Raw genomic sequence first — 20,901 nt, 5'->3', positions numbered from 1 at the left:
TGCGATGGCGCTCGCCTCATCCACCCAGATACTGTTCTTGGAATCGACCTGGCTGCCTAGTGTTGGAAATTTGTGATCTCAGGATAACAACCTAGATCTGCATGGTAAATAATTTTCACAAATTAGAGATAACATACCAAATAAGTCATGTACCGTGATTGACAGGTACACCTAACGTTTCCATCTATAAGTCGGCCCCGGTCCCACAGTGCTGTATATAAATATGAGGTAGAGGGGAACCCTCTCTAACCCTAATCAGTTAATCTCGCGATTAGCGAAACACCAATCAATTAGAGCGCTGGAGGGGCTGGAAGCGCGACTTCCTTATCTACTTCGTGGCAGGCACAAGGAGTTGCTGTTCCTCATCTACTTCGTGGCATGCACAAGGAGGAGTTGCTGCTCGTCAAGAACTTCATCAACAGAAAGATCTAAATCTCTCCAATGGTGAAGATTAAGTCTATTTCATCTACATCAATCATCAGCCCTACTACTACAATTTCAGAGGCGTTCATGGATTCAAGAAGCTCTGGTCATTTTAATCTAATTAATTCCGCATTAAGTTATTAGTGATCATGATTAGACTAAGCTAAGATCATGTTTATGATTAATTAAATCTAACAATCAGTCTCAAGAGCCTTCTTAGATCTGTCATGATCCTAATCCAGAGCCATCAAGTTCTTAGCCTCTGATTAATGTCAATTTAGATCTGTTCCGTGCTTAATCATGAGTAATTAATTCTGATATGGATCTAATCATTTAAGTGCTATGTGCAAATTAGATCTGTTTGTGCACAGCTACATGATTAGATTGGTTTAAGGTGTTGCACAGATTAGATCCTAATGTGCAGCTTCATCTGCTTCTACCATTAAGATGCAATCAGTTACTGCAGAAAAGTTTTATATGTTAATTGAATGCAATTAGATCTAATTCGTGTATTTAATTAAGTCATAATCATGCAATTAGATCTAATTGGTTCGGTTAGGTCAAGTCTAAGTTGAAATCTTGATCTGGTTAAGTATAAAAAGTCTCAGATTAGATGCAAACCATTATGTTTAATGCTAAGTCATGATTAGTCCGAGGCAAATTAAGTTTATTTCATGATTAAGTTAAGTAATTAAGGTTAGGGTTTACAATTGCTACTAAGTTTTCCCCATGATTAAACACCTGATCATGTATATTCCGCAAATTGAAGTTAGATCCATGAAATTGATGCATCAGAAAGCAAGTAAGAAGGAGAGGATTGGGCAAATAATGATGAATTAAGCAAAGTCCCAATTTTTCCTAACCCTAACCCTAAGATTGAAGGAGTTCTTACCTGAAGGGTGTATCTGAGCCATGAGATTAGGCTAAGGACACCCCAACGAAGCCCCTCGACGGGGAGCCGCGCGACTCGGTCGCACGGCACCCCGGCGAGAGGGTCCGAAAGGGCGTCAGGCAGCGCATCAGGAGGCGGAGCCCTCAGGTCTCGCGCGAGGCAGCACACGGTGCCACCCTGCGCGCCCGGGCCCGCCTGGCGCAACCCCCAGGGCGGACGCGCGGCGCGCGCTGCATCAGGCAGCGGCGCACGCTGCATCAGGCAGCGGCGGCCGCCGGCGCAGCCCCAGGGCGGACACGCGCTGCATCAGGCTACAGCGGCGGCCGGTGCAGTCCTCGGTCGAACGCACGGCGCTTGTGGCTGAGGCCCGGCCTGCGCGTGCGTGGCACACACAGCACCTGCGCATCAGAAGTCGGCGGCCAGTGCTACGCGGTCCTGCAGCGGCGCTGCTACCCCACACGGCTGGCGCAGGCCCGATGTGGCCGGTGACCACTTGGTGCTGGCCATGAGGAGGAGGCGGCGCTGCTCCCGCGCGTGGGCTACAGCCAGGCGGCGCATGCTGCGGGCCAGTGTCCTGAGCAGCGGTCGGCCGGACCCCAGCAACGCCGGCGCATGCTGCAGCGGCGGACGGGCTGCTGTCTGAGGAAGTAAGAAGGGAAAAGAGCGAGTTTTTGGACCGGCTCCGGTTTTTTTATACCGGGTGGAATTAGTTTCCAGCCATTCGATCGAAACGAACGGCCAAGATTGCTCCGCATTAGGGTTTCGCGGGATGGGCCGGACTGGGCCGAGCAACAGCTTGATGGGCCGCGCGCAAGGAGTTTGTTGGGCCTGTTTTCACGAGTTTTAGCCCAGTTGAAGTGTTAAAACCTTTTCCTTATGATTTAAGCTTAATTTAATTGATGTTTATGTTTATGGCTTTAATTATTTTTTGTTGCACTTATAATTACCAGCATTATATTTATTTAATGTCCATGAGTATTTATTTCATATTTGAGATATCTATTGTTTATAATTTCGCAAATAAGTTTATTGCTTAATTTATCTATGATAGATATTTCTCAATTATGAATAGTGGTTTTTTCCATAATTCTGAGGTTATAAGGTCAATTTAAAAATAATTATGGATAATCATCATTGATAATGAGTTTATTTTGGGCTATTAATGAGTCTTGTTATTTGAGCACAATTAATTTATAATGTCAGATGTGCTTGTTAAATGAGAAAGAATATATAGATTGATGAGCCTTATATCTATAGATTAACGAGCCTTATCATTTTAGTGCAATTAAATTTATTGATGTTTTATGCACTAATTATATAAAGCAAAGTTTAAGGTTTATGAGCTTTATATTTACAGTGAAATTTGATCTCTTCATGATTTATGTGTTATTTCACTGTTTAAATTTGAGTTTAAAATTCCAAAATAAGTGTATTTGCCTTAATGTTTCCATTATGCTTTATTGATGAACATTGCATTAGTTCGCATTGTTTAAGCTGAAAAATTATATATTTTCCACCATGTACAATTAAGATGCTCTCTAATCAAATGGAACCATCGAGAAGTTTGATTAGAGTACACTTGTAATTAATTCTGACCATCGTTGTTTTAATTATGAGTTAATGATAAGTTTTGTTTGTTTTCCCATCGGTGATGCAAATTGAAACTTATGGCATGATTTTAATCAAACCATCGTAGGGTTAATCTTGTGCTTTTGTGTGCATCTTATTGTATAAGATTATTGAGACTTCAATTTTATGATTTTTCAGTGAATTATGAGGGCTTGCTAAGCACCATTGAGCCTTTTGATGGCACCAATTTTCCCAAGCGGAATAAAGAGGTGCATGCTGTTCTCAAGGTTCTGGACCTTGATTACGCACTTTATGAGGATAAAACTGTTAATCCTTCTATAAGTACTGAGAATCATAATGAGCAACTAAGGGAGTACAACTCCAAGTTGGAGAAATGGCAAAAATCCAACGAATTTGCAAAATTAGTTATGAAACATTCGATCTCAGATGCCATAAGGGGAGCATTTCCTTATATGAATGGTGATAGGGAACTAAGTGTGAAGGAGTTTATGAACTCCATTGAGGAAAGTTCTAAAGTTAATTATTCCAATTTCCTCATAAATAAGCTGTCTACCTCACGTTATGATGGGCACAATGGACTAAGTATACACATTAAGAGTATGTACAATATGGCTGCTGATTTGAAAGCACTTGGCAGGTTCATCTCTGATGATCTGCTGGTGTCATATCTTATGGCTTCTCTACTAGAGAATTATAATAAGCGTGCTCAAAATGTGGATACTCTAGTAAGATATAAGTTATGTGAGTCACTTCACCAAGTGCAAAGGAAGCATAATAAAGTTGTCTCATAAGCTTTTTTAAGTTAAAGTTTCCCCTAAATTTTGGTGGATTGATTGAGATGCATTCCCAGTAGGTCATTAAGTCTGACCCATAAGATCAGGGGAGTTCAAGGGGAGCAAAGTTTAATGATGATGATGATGAAGAAGATGTTAAATGCTTCGCATTAGTTTTATATATTTAGCCATATTTGTTTTCAGTAATAAGTGATTCTGAACAATTGTTAAGTTTTGAGATAATAAGTATATCATCATTGTTGATTTTGCTATCTTGTCAAGGAATTATCTTATTTATTTCTTGCATATTGTGTAATGCTTCAATAAGTTGTTGATGAGACCTTGTCGAAATTGTGATATTATTAGTTAAATCACATTTCGAAGGGGAGAATTGGAATATCTCATCAAGTATAAGAGATACTCCAGTTGTAATGTCTCATAAGAATGAGAGATACTCCAGTCATTAGATGTAAGACTATAAAGAGTTATCACCATATTTTATTTGCCCATAAAGATTGATATTCAAAAGGCTGAATTAGAAAATCGGCTCATATAAAGGGTGAATATGATGGAGAACGCTAAAAAAACCATTGTGACAGGAGAATTACTCCATAAAGCCAATTGTCTCAAATAAAGTTAAGTGTGACTTTATTCATTATTCTGGCCATCGCTGATTAATGGATACATGTTCACAAAGTTTTGTTGCTCTAGTTCATTTTAGCCTTCGCTATTTGACTAGTTCAATGAAGCTCGAGACTTTTGAAGTATGGCTTATATTTATCATTTCTGGCCATCGCTGTTTGGTAAATATTTGACCATAAACTTTGCTGCTCTTGTTCATTTCTAGCCATCGCTGGTGTGAGCTTGATTAGTAAAGGAAATTGATCAATGGTATACTAAAGATAAAGAACTTATGTCATGATGAGCTACCATTTATGGATATCCTAATAAGTCTGAGGGGTACCATTTCTACCACTATAATTGTCTCAACTATTGTGTTTCTAAAGGAATGCAAAGATCAGTTGTTTCAACTGTTGTGTTCTTAAAAGAATGCAGAGATTAGTGGGAGTCAGTGGGAGCTCACAAAGGAGGAAGAGATGATTTGGAGAGATGTGGGCTTAGTTACCCCGCATCGATGATTCAAGTAGCAGAATCTCATAATATTTAACTCATGCCATTAGTTAAGTAAACCTCCATCTTAAGCTACCATATATTTTGTTGAGGATTCTCATAAGTTGATTAATCCCAACATGAATATGTGATATATAATAACGGTTGATGTTGGCATAAAAGAATGACCTCATTCGTTTTGAAGGTCACTATAAAGGAGGCCATAAATTGAGTCTATGAGCTTTAGTATAAATTTGTGATGGAATCAAATTAGTATCTTGCCATGATCATGATTCCGAAAGAAAATTAAAAATACTGAGCTTATAGCTTACCATGATTAAATGTTCACGGATAAAGGTATGTACTGAGATTAAGGTGGAAAAGTTACTATCCTAATACTTAAGTGGATGATGCTCTACTAAGTAAAGTGGCGATTAGAATATGCTACTAATATTGTGAGATTTCCTATCATCATTAAATTAAATTTAAAGTAATCTTGGTGAAAGCCTCTTATGTTTTTGGGCATCAATGTACACTAAGATTGGACCAAGAAAGTGTTAGGATCATCACTTGAGATGTAAGTTGTCTAAAGTGATACAATAAGAATAAATATTAAGATATGCTGTTCTATTAGCAAATTATGTCTAATACCATAAGAATAAAGTTGAGATAAAGTTAAGGAAGACGTTCCTTATGCTTCAATCTTTTGAAGCTTATGCATGAGTCTCTAAGTGATTGACTTTGCATTTATAAGCCGGAAATCCTTATGTGCTTAATATTATCCAAAAGAGGTCCATTGGATAATGTACAAGACACCATAGCATGCTTGTTTTTTTATAAATTATTTAGCTAAGAGTTCTGTAAGAGTGTATGGATGTAAAAGTGCACATTAGATTATGTCCTTCATTCTTGCAGAAAAGAGCAATAATATTGAGAGCTCTAAGCAATCTTGGCATAATGAAAAGTTGAGATTGCATAAGGCATGTTTTAAGTTATCAAGCTTTAGAATTATATTCCGGTGTTAAGTTTATGGACAACAAATTGATACTGCTATGATTGCGGTATTCATTCGAGTAACAACATAATTATTGATGATGTCTAGACTACTGATGATTAAATATTATGTTGTGAAAGAAAGGTCCCAGGATCAACTTATTAAAGTTAAAGAAATAAGTTGAGTTTATGCTAGCAAATATTATTCAAGACTTGTCACTCATCCCATTTAATTTTTCGCGAAATTAAGTATGGGATTTGTGAACGGTCTTGGACCTGATTCTGGATACATGATCATTCCCAAATAAGTAATAAGCGTTCTATCGAGGTATTGCAGTGAACTGTGGGTAATGGAGTCCCGGTAGTGAATTAAATACTACTGACGACGCATTGGTCCGGTCTTACTGTTGTACTGAGTGTGAACATAAGTTTAAAGCAAACCTAAGTTGTTAACCGTTCGATCAAGTGGGAGAATGTTGGAAATTTGTGATCTCAGGATAACAACCTAGATCTGCATGGTAAATAATTTCCACAAATTAGAGATAACATACCAAATAAGTCATGTACCGTGATTGGCAGGTACACCTAACGTTTCCATCTATAAGTCGGCCCCGGTCCCACAGTGCTGTATATAAATATGAGGTAGAGGGGAACCCTCTCTAATCCTAATCAGTTAATCTCGCGATTAGCGAAACACCAATCAATTAGAGCGCTGGAGGGGATGGAAGCGCTACTTCCTCATCTACTTCGTGGCAGGCACAAGGAGTTGCTGTTCCTCATCTACTTCGTGGCATGCACAAGGAGGAGTTGCTGCTCGTCAAGAACTTCATCAACAGAGAGATCTAAATATCTCCAATGGTGAAGATTAAGTCTATTTCATCTATATCAGTCATCAGCCCTACTACTACAATTTCAGAGGCGTTCATGGATTCAAGAAGCTCTGGTCATTTTAATCTAATTAATTCTGCATTAAGTTATTAGTGATCATGATTAGACTAAGCTAAGATCATGTTTATGATTAATTAAATCTAACACCTAGCCCCGTTATAAAATCTGCTGCCTCTCGTGCGTGAAGCCACAAATGGATTGTGGCAAGTCAGTAATCCTTCTTGATATAAGAAGGACACGGTTTCTATATCTGAGTGTATTGTAGGTTTGTTTGTATGTGTGTGGTGTTAGTGAGATGTGCGTATGTAGGGTGGAGGTGCGTGCATGTATGAATAGATACTATAGCCAGGGATGAAGCTAGCTTATAAGCTTGCTGGGGTTAGCTCTTTTAAATATTGGGATTAGGCCTACTATTAACATCAAAATTTTACAAGTACAATTTTGGTAAAGGAAAATAGAGCCAAAGAGGAATCCAAGGAAGGTCGATGGCCCATTCGGCACAAGATGTCAGAAGACCTGGCTAACGCTAGCATGGTCAAGGTGCGGTCAAAGGCTGATCAAAGGCGGCGCAGCAGCTGACCACAACTCGAACCAGAGGTTGAGGTCTATTGACGCTAAAATTTTGCAAGTATAATTTTGGCAACGAAGATTGTGCCTGATGTGAATTGTTTAGAAAGGACGATAGCCCGTTCGGCCCAGGATTGCTTGGAGGCCTAGTCAAAACTGTTGCTAGCATAGTCAAAGCTCGGTCAGGAGTTGGTCGAAGATGGTCCAGTGACAGGCTACGACTCGGACAAGAGGATGACGTTATCCGAAAATCTAGGAGTCCAGTTCATTTGGAAAGTGTCTTGTAGATATTGCAGATTTAGCTTTTATCTTTAATCAAGTCTAGCGAGTCATGTCAGGTTAGGAGTTTTAGTGTCAAGTTATAAATAGCAGACCTAACATTTTTAAAGACATCACATCAATTAATACAACTTCTTCCGGCATCACGCCAAACTCTAGGAGTAGGAGTAGAATAGAACTTGGCGTATTCTTCGCTGAACATGGCTGCATGAGTTATGTCCGATCTCTGGTTTGCTTATAAGTATCATATTTATCAGATTTGCTAAACTTTAATTACCATGGCATCGCTATAATTTTGTTAGTTTATCTACCAATTATTAATTTCTTTCAATTGCTCGTAAGACTATCTCGGTTAGGTCTGATCTTTTATGAGTTATTATTAGATTTCACAATTTATCCAACATTGATCAAAAGTCTATTGCCTGTTATCTACCTTTTCTACAGAATCTTGAAAGCTGATAGATTTAGTGTTCTTCATACCTTGCAATTCATTGATTAAATCTGGTACCTTGTTATAATCGATCTTATTGGCCAATTCGTTTAACTTGGCTTTGTTGTCTCATAATCTCTTGGTTAAGTCCGATCTTTGGGCAATACAGTTAATTTAGATTCGTTGGGGAGACTCGATCTGTTATGGCTTGAGTTATCAATCTGCTATCTTAGCCTATAACAGTTGTGAGTCAAAAATAAGCTCCTCTATAATTAGATTCATCGGCAAATTTAATCTAATTTATCACCTGATTATTAGCACCATCTCGGTTAGGTCCGATCCGACTAATGGTGATGGTAAATTGAATTGAGCAAGTTAGATGTGTTTCTTTATAATTTAATTTGTTCTAGCTCTAGCTGTTGAACGAGATTCGGCTGAAAAGTCGATGATCCTATGAGCGTATCGGACTACACGACCGATATCACTTTTTATGGAACTATTTAGAACACCAGCCGATAGGTTCCCTATTAATTACTAATTATTTTTTCCTTGTCAGTTGCAGATTAAATTGACTGGCATGCCCTGATCTTAAAGAGTAGGACCTGCGCTGCAGATAAGCAGAGTTTCCAGACCTTAGTGTGTCAGGCTCCGCAAGATTCATTGCATCGGATTTTGTGGCAACAACATCATCAGAAAATCTAGGAGTCCGATTGATGTAGCACTAGTAAGATCTTCCGATAGGTATGATAAATTCGATTGGTGGAGACTAGACATTGGCGATCCAGGCTTCTAATCGGACATGATTCAAAGACCTACAACCGTGACACCACTGTTCCTTTGGTTATCAACCAAGCACAACTTGATTTACCTCGACAAGAAGGCTTTTTTTGTAAATGAATCAAAGAACACAAGCAAGAAAGGGTAAACACGCAATCTGAAATTGCGGATGTGTATGAAGCAAAGATGAATGTTGGGTTCAAGTTCTGATCACAAAAGGACGAATTGCCACAATGGTGTAGAACATGAACATGAGTCCTGATTCACAGCAAAAGGAATCGATGTCACAATTACAATGAATGATGTATGTTTCTCGATGGAAAACTAGAACTAAACAAAAAACCTAAGACTCTAAGATGATGGCTGCTGTTTTTATAAAAGACCCAACACGATATACGACCGACTAGACATTGGCGATCCAGGCTTCTAATCAGACATGATTCGAAGATCTACAACCGTTACACCACTGTTCCTTCGGTTATCAACCAAGCATAACTTGATTGATCTCACCAAGAAGGTTTTTCTGCAAGCAAATCGAAGAACACAAGCAAGAAAAGGTAAACACGCAATCTGAAATTGCGGATGTGTATGAAGCAAAGATGAATGTGGGTTTTGAGTTCTGATCCCAAAAGGACTAATTGCCACAATAGTATAGAACAAGAATGGGCCCTGATTCACAGCAAAAGGACTTGACATCACAGTTATAATGAACGATGTCTGTTTCTTGATGGAACATTAGAAATAAACAAAACCCAAGACTCTAAGGTGGCGGCATCGCTGGTGGCTTAGCAATAAATGCCTTAGGCTTAATGTTAGAACGCTGCAGAAAGGATTTCCTAGTGTTGGATCTGAATGAATGTTGTTGTCGGCGTCCATGTACCTCGCATCAGCTTTAAGAGCAAGATGATACAACTGGCTAAACCTGGTCCATTCTTTATAATCAAGGATATCATGTATATCACAATGCACACCACCAAAAAAGCTAGTACAAGTATCCTAGCATCCTCATGTATATTACAACGTGCTAACCCAATGATCCATTCATGATAATACTCTTCTACTGCCTTGTCACCTTGTTTCAAAGTTTGAAATTTTAAGCGCAAATCACATTGATAATAAGAAGATACAAAGTGAGATTTCATGTGTTGTTTTAAAGCATTCCAAGTCTGAGGTAAAACATTGGCATTGTTATCATTGCAAAGATCTAACTCACTAGTAAACTCTATGCTCAGCTGTAACTAGGTGAGAATTAATTTTTTGTTCAATAGCAAGTTTCCAATCTAAATATGCTTTAGGATCAGCATTGCCAGCAAAAGGAATTATGGTAAATTTTTGTTTGAGCAAAGGATCATTATTACCACAATTATAATTATGATTGCCTCCCATACCATGAAGATTATGCTGAAGACGGTCCGCTTCATGTGCATCAGCATCAAGGTCAGCATCATTATCCACCTCGTCCATATCGTGGGGTTGTGACACTGTGGGGGAGGTCGTTGCTCGATATGTTCAATTCAAGTGACCAGATTGTTGAAGGAGCATATCATCTCATCAAATTTCTCATTCATGTAGGTGCATTGGTCATCAAGAAGTCGTGTAAACTCATCCTTCGACGCACACTCATTGAAGTCTGAAGGGGACTCTCCTCCTCCTGTCCCCGACATGGTGAGTAGACAGCTAAAGACAACATCAAAGTATTATCCCTATCAAACTAACAAGTATTGGGTGGTGGTGAGGGCTGAAAGCAATTAGCTCAAGCGGCTTACCACCATCTTGCAAGTGTTCTTAATAAAACAACAGGACGGTACAATCTGTTGTCAAGCTTTGAGTGTAACAGTTGCAAGATGAACCTATGATGATCAGAAGTATATGTGAAGCTTGGATAGGCATAATATAACAGCAAGGGATTAGCAATAATCAAAATAGATTAGCAAAGTTCAATTAGTATCCAAAGGACATGGTCATAAAGCACTACAAGTTAGAACAAAGAATGATGGATAGAACTCAAAGAACAAGCAACCAACGACTCATGCAATTGTTTTTTCTTTTTCCTTGATCTTTCCTCTAGTCGTTGTTTTTTAGCAACTTTTTAATTTTTCAATTTTTTTGATATTTTTCTCTAAAAAGGGATCACATAAGATGGAACCATAAAAATATTTAGCTCAAATAGAGGTAGGATGTGGTGCATAGAAAATCAGGCACATTCTTTGAAAAGGACAAAATTTTCAGCCCAAACAGAGGTAGGATGTTGTCCATAGAAAATCAAGCACATTCTCTGAAAAGCGTGCAGAAACTTCCGCTTAGAATGCGAATATGGAAATTCTGAGAATGGCTATGTAACGTCTCGCCTACCCGAGGCCGAGCCCGCTTACATCTGGCAGCTTTCTAGTACATAAACTGCCCTCACGGACCAACACAAGTCTCTTCTGCACATTTGTCCTCACTCGTCCGCACCCAGAAATAATTTCCCGGTCGGTCAAACATCCCGAAATTACTCCAAGCACGCTTAACCTCAAAGTTCTTTCGAGATTGGCTTCCAGAAAAGAAGTTGAAACTTGTCGGTATGAGTATTCCATTAATCCCGTTAAGCTCTTGGGCCAGGATGTCATAGGCTAGCTCAACGTAGCATGAGAAAATTAGACGCGAAATTTAATTTTAGCCGATTTAAAAAAAATCACCTTAATCCTAGTTACGAGCGAAAAGTTATGCCCATTTTAAGTAAGGGCCCCCGAATCAGTGTTTTTGGAGGGCAATAACAATGTAAAAACATGTCTACGCGGCTAGGGCAAAGCTTCTCTATCCTCGAACGCAAACCACGACTAAGCAAAGCTTCTCAGTAAGCGAATAACCTAGGGCAAAGTGTCCCTGGTGTATGCAGCAATAGGTATCGCCAGATGAAGTAAGAAGGTTGTGATGCAAGGCAAAAAAACATAAAAGGTGGCGGCAACCTATCTAGGCCTTGCACGGCGAGAGTTCGCACAAGACGGCTAGCGGGGGCAAATCAAGTAATATGAGGGCTCGACTTGTTGTTTGGGTAAAGATGGATGAGACAGCGGTGGAAACAAAAGCGACGAACGATTGAACTACGACCACGAACACACTAAACAAGCAACAGACTCGACCATGGACACAAACTTATCGAAGAGAATCTGAAATGAAATTGTGAGGCTAAAGAGGTTATAGGACAGTGGAAAGTGTAGTTTTTTTTGGCTTTTTCGTGGACTGTAGGTAAAGGAACGAGATGGATCTAAAGGGAAACACGATGATATACCTCAGGTTAACCTGAATACTGATACCACTTGATGTAGTACTGGCCCGATCTTCTGATAGGTATGATAAATTCAATTGTTGGAGACTTGACATTTGCAATCCAGGTTTCTAATTAGACACAATTCCAAGGCCTGCAACCATTACACTGCTGCTCCGTTGGTTATCAACCAAGCACAACTTAATTGACCTCGCTAAGAAGGTTTTTCCTGCAAACAAATCGAAGAACACAAGCGAAAAAGGGTAAACACACAATCTGACACTGTGGATGTGTATGAAGCAAAGATGAATGTTGGGTTCCAGTTCTGACCACAAAAGAATGAATTGCCACAATAGTGTAGAACAAGAACATGGGTCCTGATTCACAGCAAAAGAACTCGATGTCACAGTTACAATGAACTATGCATGTTTGTTGATAGAAAACTAGAACTAAACAAAACCCAAGACTCTAAGATGGCGACGGCTGTTTTTATAAGAGAAAAGGGGTGTCCTAGGGTTTGGGGGTGACCAGGGGGGCCTTAAGGCCCAACACGATACACGACCAACTTGGCCAAAACTGGTGATGCAGCACCTTGTCGGAGTCATACAGAATGATCCACGAGGCTTCTGGAGCTCGGACCAGAACCAAAAAAATCTTTCGTTGTTAGCTTTCTAACTCATCAAAGAACACCTCATTTCGATGTCGTATGAAGGAGGTGTGACCGATTCCGTCCAGGATGGTCGGCTGATTCCGAACTGGACGCGAAGACCAAGTTGGAGACGACTTGCAACTCGTAGAAGACCAAATCGCAGGTACATCCAACATGTTGATGTCCTCATCACCCATCATTTCGGAAGGACTTTGTAGATATAGTAGATTTAGTTGCTTTCTTTTTTTTATCATGCTTTGTTGAGTCATTTTAAGCTAGGAGTCTTAGAGCATCCCCAATATATAGATTAGTCAAAGATAAATTCAGCTATTGTTAAAGAAAAAACATCTCCAACGTGCTTTGCAAATGACTCTTCAAATTTAGTGGCTCTCCATCCCACCGCATTTGCTCACTATTTTTAGATAGCCTATCTCATTACCATCCAAAAACATCTCCTACAGGCTTTGCAAATGACTGTCCAAATTTAGTGGCTCTCCATCCCACCTCATTTGCTCTCTTCTTTTAGATAGCCTATCTTACTAGCCATCCAAAATTTTGGTTTACAGATTTTGTTGGACTACTCTAATATTTTTTTTGTCAAATCTATTTTACAGGGTAGCTAAATCAGTAAATTTGGCTAGTCTTTTTGGCTAATCTCTTGGAGATGCTCTTAGTATCAGGCTATAAATGGCGCACGTGAGGATTTTGTAAAGACAACCAATTAATCAATACATCTTCTTTCGGCATCACGCCAAAACCGTAGGAGTAGTAGGAGTAGGAGTACAACTCGGCGTATCGGTTAGGTCCGACCTCCGGTTTGCTCGCAAGTATCGCTCTTATCAGATTTGCTAAACTTTAATAATGGGGGTATCACTGTAATTTCATTTAGTTTATCTATTGGTTATCAATCTTTTTAATTTCTCATAAGATTGTTTCAGATAGGTCCGATCTTTTGTAACTCTTTTTATTAGATTTCACAATTTACCCAACATTGATCAGAGATGGTAAAATAGCCACTTTGGCCCTTCAACTTTGCTCCAAGGGTCAAGTTGGTCCCTCAACATTGAAAAGGACCAATTTAGTCCCTCAACTTTTGTTTTTAGGTTAATTTTGTCCATATACTAATGTAATGCTCCATAATACCATGAGACTAATGCTAAAAAGTCATCTTTACCCTTGGCCATTTTCTCTCCTTCACAATTTGCATATTTAGCAGTGGTGCAACAAGTTAATAAAAAATGTGCATGATATTCTTATATGATCTATACTTAATTAAATACGAAATAACATTTCAACAAATACGAGAGACATCAGACTAGCTAACATAATAATTGACCTATTGTGACATACTATTGATTATTTACATCTATACAATAATGGAAATTGAGTATGAGGAACTAAGGGTGAAAATGACTTTTCACATCTATCTCATGGTATTATGGAGCATCACATCAGTATATGGAAAATTTTGACCTCAAAAAAAGAGTTGAGGGATCAAATTGGTCCTTTTGAAAGTTAAGGGACCAACTTGACCCTTGAAGCAAAGTCGAAGGACCAAAGTGACTATTTTGCCATCATAGATCTATTGGCTGTTATCTAACATTTTTCGAGCAGAATCTTGATAGCTGATAGGTTTAGCAATCTTCATTTTACATTAAATTGATCGAATCTAAAAATAGGGGCAGGAACGAAATAACTCTAAAAAGAAAAGTCCACTTTACACCGTTAAACTATCTCAAAAATCCGATTTCCAACCTTTAACTATAAAACTAGATCATGATTTTTTAATAATTCGAGTTTGTAAAGTGGGTTTTTACAAAATAAAGGGGATTGCGCTTTACAAGGATCTTGGGTCTAATTGGCCTTTCAAATATGCCCATAAAATACGTCACTAGGACAGTTGCCGTTGTTATGAAGGAATTAGGATTAGTGATCAATTTCTGTAATAGTTAATTATATTAGTTATTAGGTGGTTACTGTTCATAAAAGGGTCACCACGAAAGGGTCAATCCCAAGGGACACCATGCCCTTTAGACTTCTATATATATATGTAATCAATCTCATCAATGAGAATCAATCATTCCATTCTAATCATTTCTAACACATTATCATGCACTTTGTTCTACACTGAGCGAAGGCACTCACCATTCTTCAACAGCGACGAATCCTCGCCGGCGCTCGCTTGACTGCCCTCGACGGCGGTGCTAGCAGTGCTCGGCATAGCCAAGGGTGGCGGCGGTCGGCGTACATAGGGTGGCCCCAAGGAGGTGGCGACGCATAGGCCCGACGGCGACGCCCCCCTGGTGCCCCACGCGCCAGCAACGGCGGTGCACATAAGGGGCGGCGGCGGCGCGCCACAGGGGCCAGAGCCGTATTGGTCCTCAGCGTGGCATCCTCTGGCGGCGGCGCCAACGGCGCACGGTGGAGCTGGGCACCGCCCGCGGCGACGGGCCCTCCAGCACATAGGCGCTGGGGCGCGGCAGCGCACGCTAGCCGCGGTAGCGCCATGGCATGGCGGCGCCGGGCAGATCAAGGAGAGGCGGCGGCGCAAGAGGAAGGCGGCGGCGGCCTGGATATGCGGCTGGGCTCTACTCTGGCACCGGCACATGGCGCCAGCGGCATCCATGGGCGGCGGAGGCGCCCAACAAGGGCCGGCGGCGGCGGCTCAAAGATGGAGTCGGTTTAGGGTTGAACCCTAACCACCCACCCTCTGCCCCTGGACTCTTATTTGGGACAGCCGTAGATGGGCCGGTTTGGGCCGCCACAAGCCGGGCTGCGCCCAGCCGAGCCAGGCCGAGCCGGCTGCAGACCATAGGCCAGGCCAAGCCGGGCCGCAATTGCAAGCAAGCTGAGCCTCCTGTAGGCCTTTTTGGCCCTCTTCACCCATACAATCTTGCATTTAGGCCCCCAAATTTCTCTATTTTTACATTTTTCAAAGTATCCAGTTATGCATGTTTATATTTGAGACCCCAAATTATTCAGTTTAGCCCTCCATATAACACTGCAATATATATTGCATTTATACCTCGTATAATTGACCGTTTTAGATCTCTAATCTAAATAAATTATGATGCAAATTATTTACCTATTGTAAATAAATAATTTTTGAAACACATCGATTCTCATAAATTGCATCATAATATTATATTGCAATTAAGATACTATATTAATATTTAGATATATTTTCTGTATCTATGATTTCTGTTTGAGTCATTCTAACAATATTAGTATGGTAGAGTTTTTACTCCTATACTTAGTTTGTTTTTAACACCAGAAAATTATTCGTATCTAAATATACATAGTTTGTCGGTTTTATTATTTGGCAATTAATTAATTTTAGTTGCAACAAAATTAAATTCTCTTAATTAATTAATATTTAATTAAGATTGGATATAATTTAACTCATATGAGCCACAATCAAAAAGGCAAAATGGCAGTCGAACCATTTTTGCTAGGAGGGCTAACATAGGAAGTATTTTTTGCTTTGATCCTATGGGATTTTGCATAATTTATGCTACTACCTAACTATAGCACTTTGTGCTTTGTTATTGCTTGGATATTGTCATTGTAATATATTTTATGGTTTGATTATATTATATTACAATGCCATCTTGATTCTATTATATTGTTTACATATGTGACTTTGATAATTCAATTGAACTATTTTGGTGCACTCAAACCCCCTTTTTTGCACCAACATATATGTTACATTTACATTTCTATAATAGAATCGCGTATGTTGGTGCCCCAAACCATTTTTGGTACCACATAGATGTTAAATTTGCTATTTATTTAGATGCAATTTAACTAAGTTCTTCATAGAATAAGAAAATTTTAATCCCTTTAGGATTCAAAATGCAATATGAATATCTTGATTATTTTGGTTAATCAACACAAGGTAATGGAGTCTATGGCATTGGCTGCATTTAATTCCTTATGAATTATCCTGCCTTGAGACCATGTCATAGCAGTGATCTAATCACCTGTTACTGACAGGTCTACATCTTGTTTCTCTGAACCATGATGATTACCTATGTTGTGTTTTTAATCAAAATAAAGGTTTTGGATTGCTCTTTGTCATCATATTGTTTTGCTATTACACAAGTTAGTAGAGTCCTAAGTAAAGGCTGCGTTTAATTCTTTGAGAATTAATACACCCAGAGATCGTGCTTAGGCAGCAATATTCATTGCCTACTATAAAGATCTACTCTTTGTCTCTGTCATAGAGATTATCTTGTCTTGTGTATACCAAAATTTATGATGATTTGTTATATGGTCTACACATCTATGTGGTTATCTACAATGATCCAAAACTATGATAAGATATATAATTGTAAAATATTACATTTGCGATTACAACATCACCATAGTGATTTTGAGTTTACCTTAGGCGTAAATTCATCAAATCAATGGTTTGTCACATGTTGTGAATATTGACATCAGAAGAGTCTGTTGAACTCACTCTCGATGGCATCAATATCCTACATAGACAATGGACATTAATATTGGCTTTATCCCATAAACTAATAAAAGAGTTTAATGACTCTTGATTGGGTTGTTTATTATATAGATCATAGAAAATGTGCCTTATTATTGTTAAGGCACTGCATCCATAAAGATTATTGATAAGAATATCTTATTGAAGAAATTGATCTATATCAAATGGTAAGAGATAAAACGAGAGCTAAGACATAAGATTTGAAGGATTTTCAATCTTAAATTTCAAGATCTCTATGAAGTTGGTTGTTTTTACTAGATATTATAAGACCACAAAACAAAGACTCCTATTTCTGCCACAATAGAACCTAAATTCATGGACAACAAGCTCATTAAATATAATTCGAATGACTTACTTTGAGATTTGGAATAATCTCATGGTCCATTGATATTGTTTAGTCCATCGGAATATGTGGTAACACTTATTGTCAATGCATAACTATTGTGAGTATTATATTGATGAATTTGATACTCGACAATACTTACGGATTTTCTATATATTAGACAAGATTTTCATTGAATTCTTGTCATATATAGATTGTACATGAATCACTCTAATTTGAAATGATATGTGCCTAGTGGATAATTTGTACCACAAACTCTATAACTACAGAAGCAAAATATTCTTGGTTCTTATAACAAGAAGAGGGAATAATTTTAGGTATCGCTAATGCGATGCAATGATAGTTTAGTCGACTCTTCTCCACTATTATTCTTCCTAAGGATATGAGTAAATAATTGAGGACATTTTATTATGTCCTAAGTCAACTCATATTTTACTAAAGTACAGAGATATCCACATGTGTTTTTAGGGAAACACAAAAAGACAACTTTGGATATGGCATATAAGTAATGAGATGAATCTCATTTTGGTTGTACTATGCCTATAACCATCCCGTACAATATGTTGCGTATACAAAATTTTCACACGCTCGATCTATTCAATTTGAAATGATCAACATGGGCATCCAAAGGGATGCGTGAGAAATTAATGGCAATTCTTTTGGTCATGATTTTCCCAAAGTGTGGATATGATAAGTACCATAGGGAACTGGATTTTAAGACCCTCTTATCTTAAAATCAGGTTGACTTTATTAGATTCCTTGATCATATTCAAAAGAATATGTATGGGTCTGATACAAAGGTTGTATGGACAGTTCAGGCATTTCATGGTTGTATAGATAAATATATGAGAGCCATGCATTTAGTAGATAATGTCTCTTGTTATGAGCATTATCTTGAACACTACTGAGCTTTTGTACCTACAATAACGATTGTTTGGTATCACAAAAGTTTAGTTACATATCCAAAAGGATAATTTGGAATCTATAAGTATGACATTTAGTCATAACATGACCATTAGTAGTAAATTGCTATTGCCAACTTTGTGTTGGAGTCAGGTGGACTTACACACTCCTGACTTATGATTAACTGCATATTCCTCATATGCATATAGTACGTGAAAATACATGAAGATTTTTTATTTGTGTAAGATTGAGTTACATTGTATATGTACCGCTCTCACCACAGCAGCATACATTGATGGATTCACACAGGAAATTGGGGATCAATCTGAGATTTCAATCTCCGTCGATTGTTCAATATTTAGATCTCTTATAAGATCTATTTGCAACCTGTATGCTGGTATTAGTATAAATGAGTTTTCCCAGGCATTAGGGGGAGATTAGTAGTACCATATATAATGCCCGGAAAATATTTGAATGCATAAAGCATTTCAAACTCAGGATCACATACTAAATTAATGGAACTTTGAGTTCAAAGAATTATTGATTTGCATAGTATTGCAAATAAACTGCCACACACATTTACTATTCATTAATCTGATGCAAGTATGTGCCAGAAAGAGTAGTGGTACTAAGTAAAACCACTCAACTCCCAATTGTAAATAAGAGGGGGAGAAGTATGGCCATAGAACAGGATTATTCATGCTAGCAGTAGAAGACTTTCCTTCTAAAATAGTAAATCCAACTCAACCTTTGGTTGAAAGACACCTAGAGGACATTTTATGTCCTGTGGATATTTATAATCCACGACCCAGCTCAAAAGTGCACCAAAATGTTGAGGCTGGAAGATCGGAAAGCCCTGACTCTCATTTTTAAGGAAGTCACGATGAGTCATTAATGGTTCATTTTTTAAGCTTTGATAACATATAAAAACTACATGTATCGATACATACTTCTCTGAATAAATTGTATACATTATTTCAAGTTATCCAGTTAATAAGACCATGGCAGAGTGCTTTGTCACTCTTACTGGAACTTGTTGAGTAAAGTTATACATACAGAGATAGTCTTGCTCACCAGAAGAGAGGTATTTTTGGTAGTAAAGCCAACACCTAGACATACCTTTACTGTGGGTACAAAAGTGTTTTCATCCTAGAATGGATTGATAACAATGAGGTGGTGAGATTAAAACAAGACTAGTAGCACAAGGGGTTTACGCAAAGCCCAGAGCATTGATTTTCAATGCAGGTATTCTCCATAGTAAGTTATAAATTTCTGATACTAACTTTTGACTGGCAGTACAAAAGCATCTATCTTTGTTGTTGATAGTTGATAGATGTAGTAATTACATATGATCATTTGATTTGGTATATTGTGAAACATCCAGGAAGGAGTTCATATATCTAATACTTATATATAAAATCGCGACATATACCATGTATTGTTTAAGTCGATATATGGCTTAAAGCAGTTAAGTTAAATTTGGTACAATTGACATTGTATGTATTCCTTAAATTGAATGGATACATGATTGGTTACACATGGTGTACATTTCGGAATTCTTGATTGGATTTTCTAGTATTATATAATTGTTAATAATCTTGACATCATTGGTAATGAACATTTGTCAAGAACACGTTGTAATATAAAAGACAGAGTTTAGACATGGAAGATAACGATCTAAACCAAAATTTTATTTTGTGTTTTGGATCCAAATATCTTCTCCCAGTTTTTTTGTAGTAAAGCTATCGATATTCACATCATATTGAGTCATTCAATATGAAGGAAAATCCTATAGTGGTTCTACCTTATGATAGAGAAAGACATGAGGGGGGATTATTTTATACCATAGTGATTGAATTGAGATAATGGGACATGTGGTCCATTATCTCTGTGCTATTTATGTGCTAATACATGTATTGTAAAAGTTCCCGGCCGGATATTGTATTTGCAATAATTTGCTATCTAATAGCAGCGCCATTCCTGCCTAAGATTCGTAGATTGAAGTTAAGAATATCTTTGATATCATAAAATAGCACATACGGACTTGGTATAATCCATGATCCGATTACATGGATATTATGATTCTGATTATCCATAAGATCCCCAAATTCTAGATGAATAAGCTTTACACTGGAATAAGCTTTACATGAATATGGAAAGACCATTTTGCAATAGTCTTTAAGTAAATATTTAATGGTTAATTCCATTAATCATTCTGAAGTTATGTGGTATTGATCCTATTGAATCAAATGTCATTATCTATAAAGATAATGCAGCTTATGTTGTTTAGATGGAGATAAGTTATATTGCATTAAGAATGTTCTATTTCATAGGTCATATGGGCATATGAATATTTTCAAACCAAGTACTTGTGATAATCTCGAAAAGATATTCACAAGGTCTACTATACTCTACATTTCATATGTGTTGAATACATTGGTACGAAAGGTTTGCAAGTTTCAGGGGGAGAGTCTCTCGCCTCTCTAATTAAATAATTTGTTGAAAACATAATATTGCACTCTTTTCTTTGTATGAGTTT

This window comes from Panicum virgatum, chromosome 6N (assembly GCF_016808335.1).
Source record: "Panicum virgatum strain AP13 chromosome 6N, P.virgatum_v5, whole genome shotgun sequence".
NCBI lineage: Eukaryota > Viridiplantae > Streptophyta > Magnoliopsida > Poales > Poaceae > Panicum > Panicum virgatum.
Note: the sequence above shows the minus strand (reverse complement) of the source record.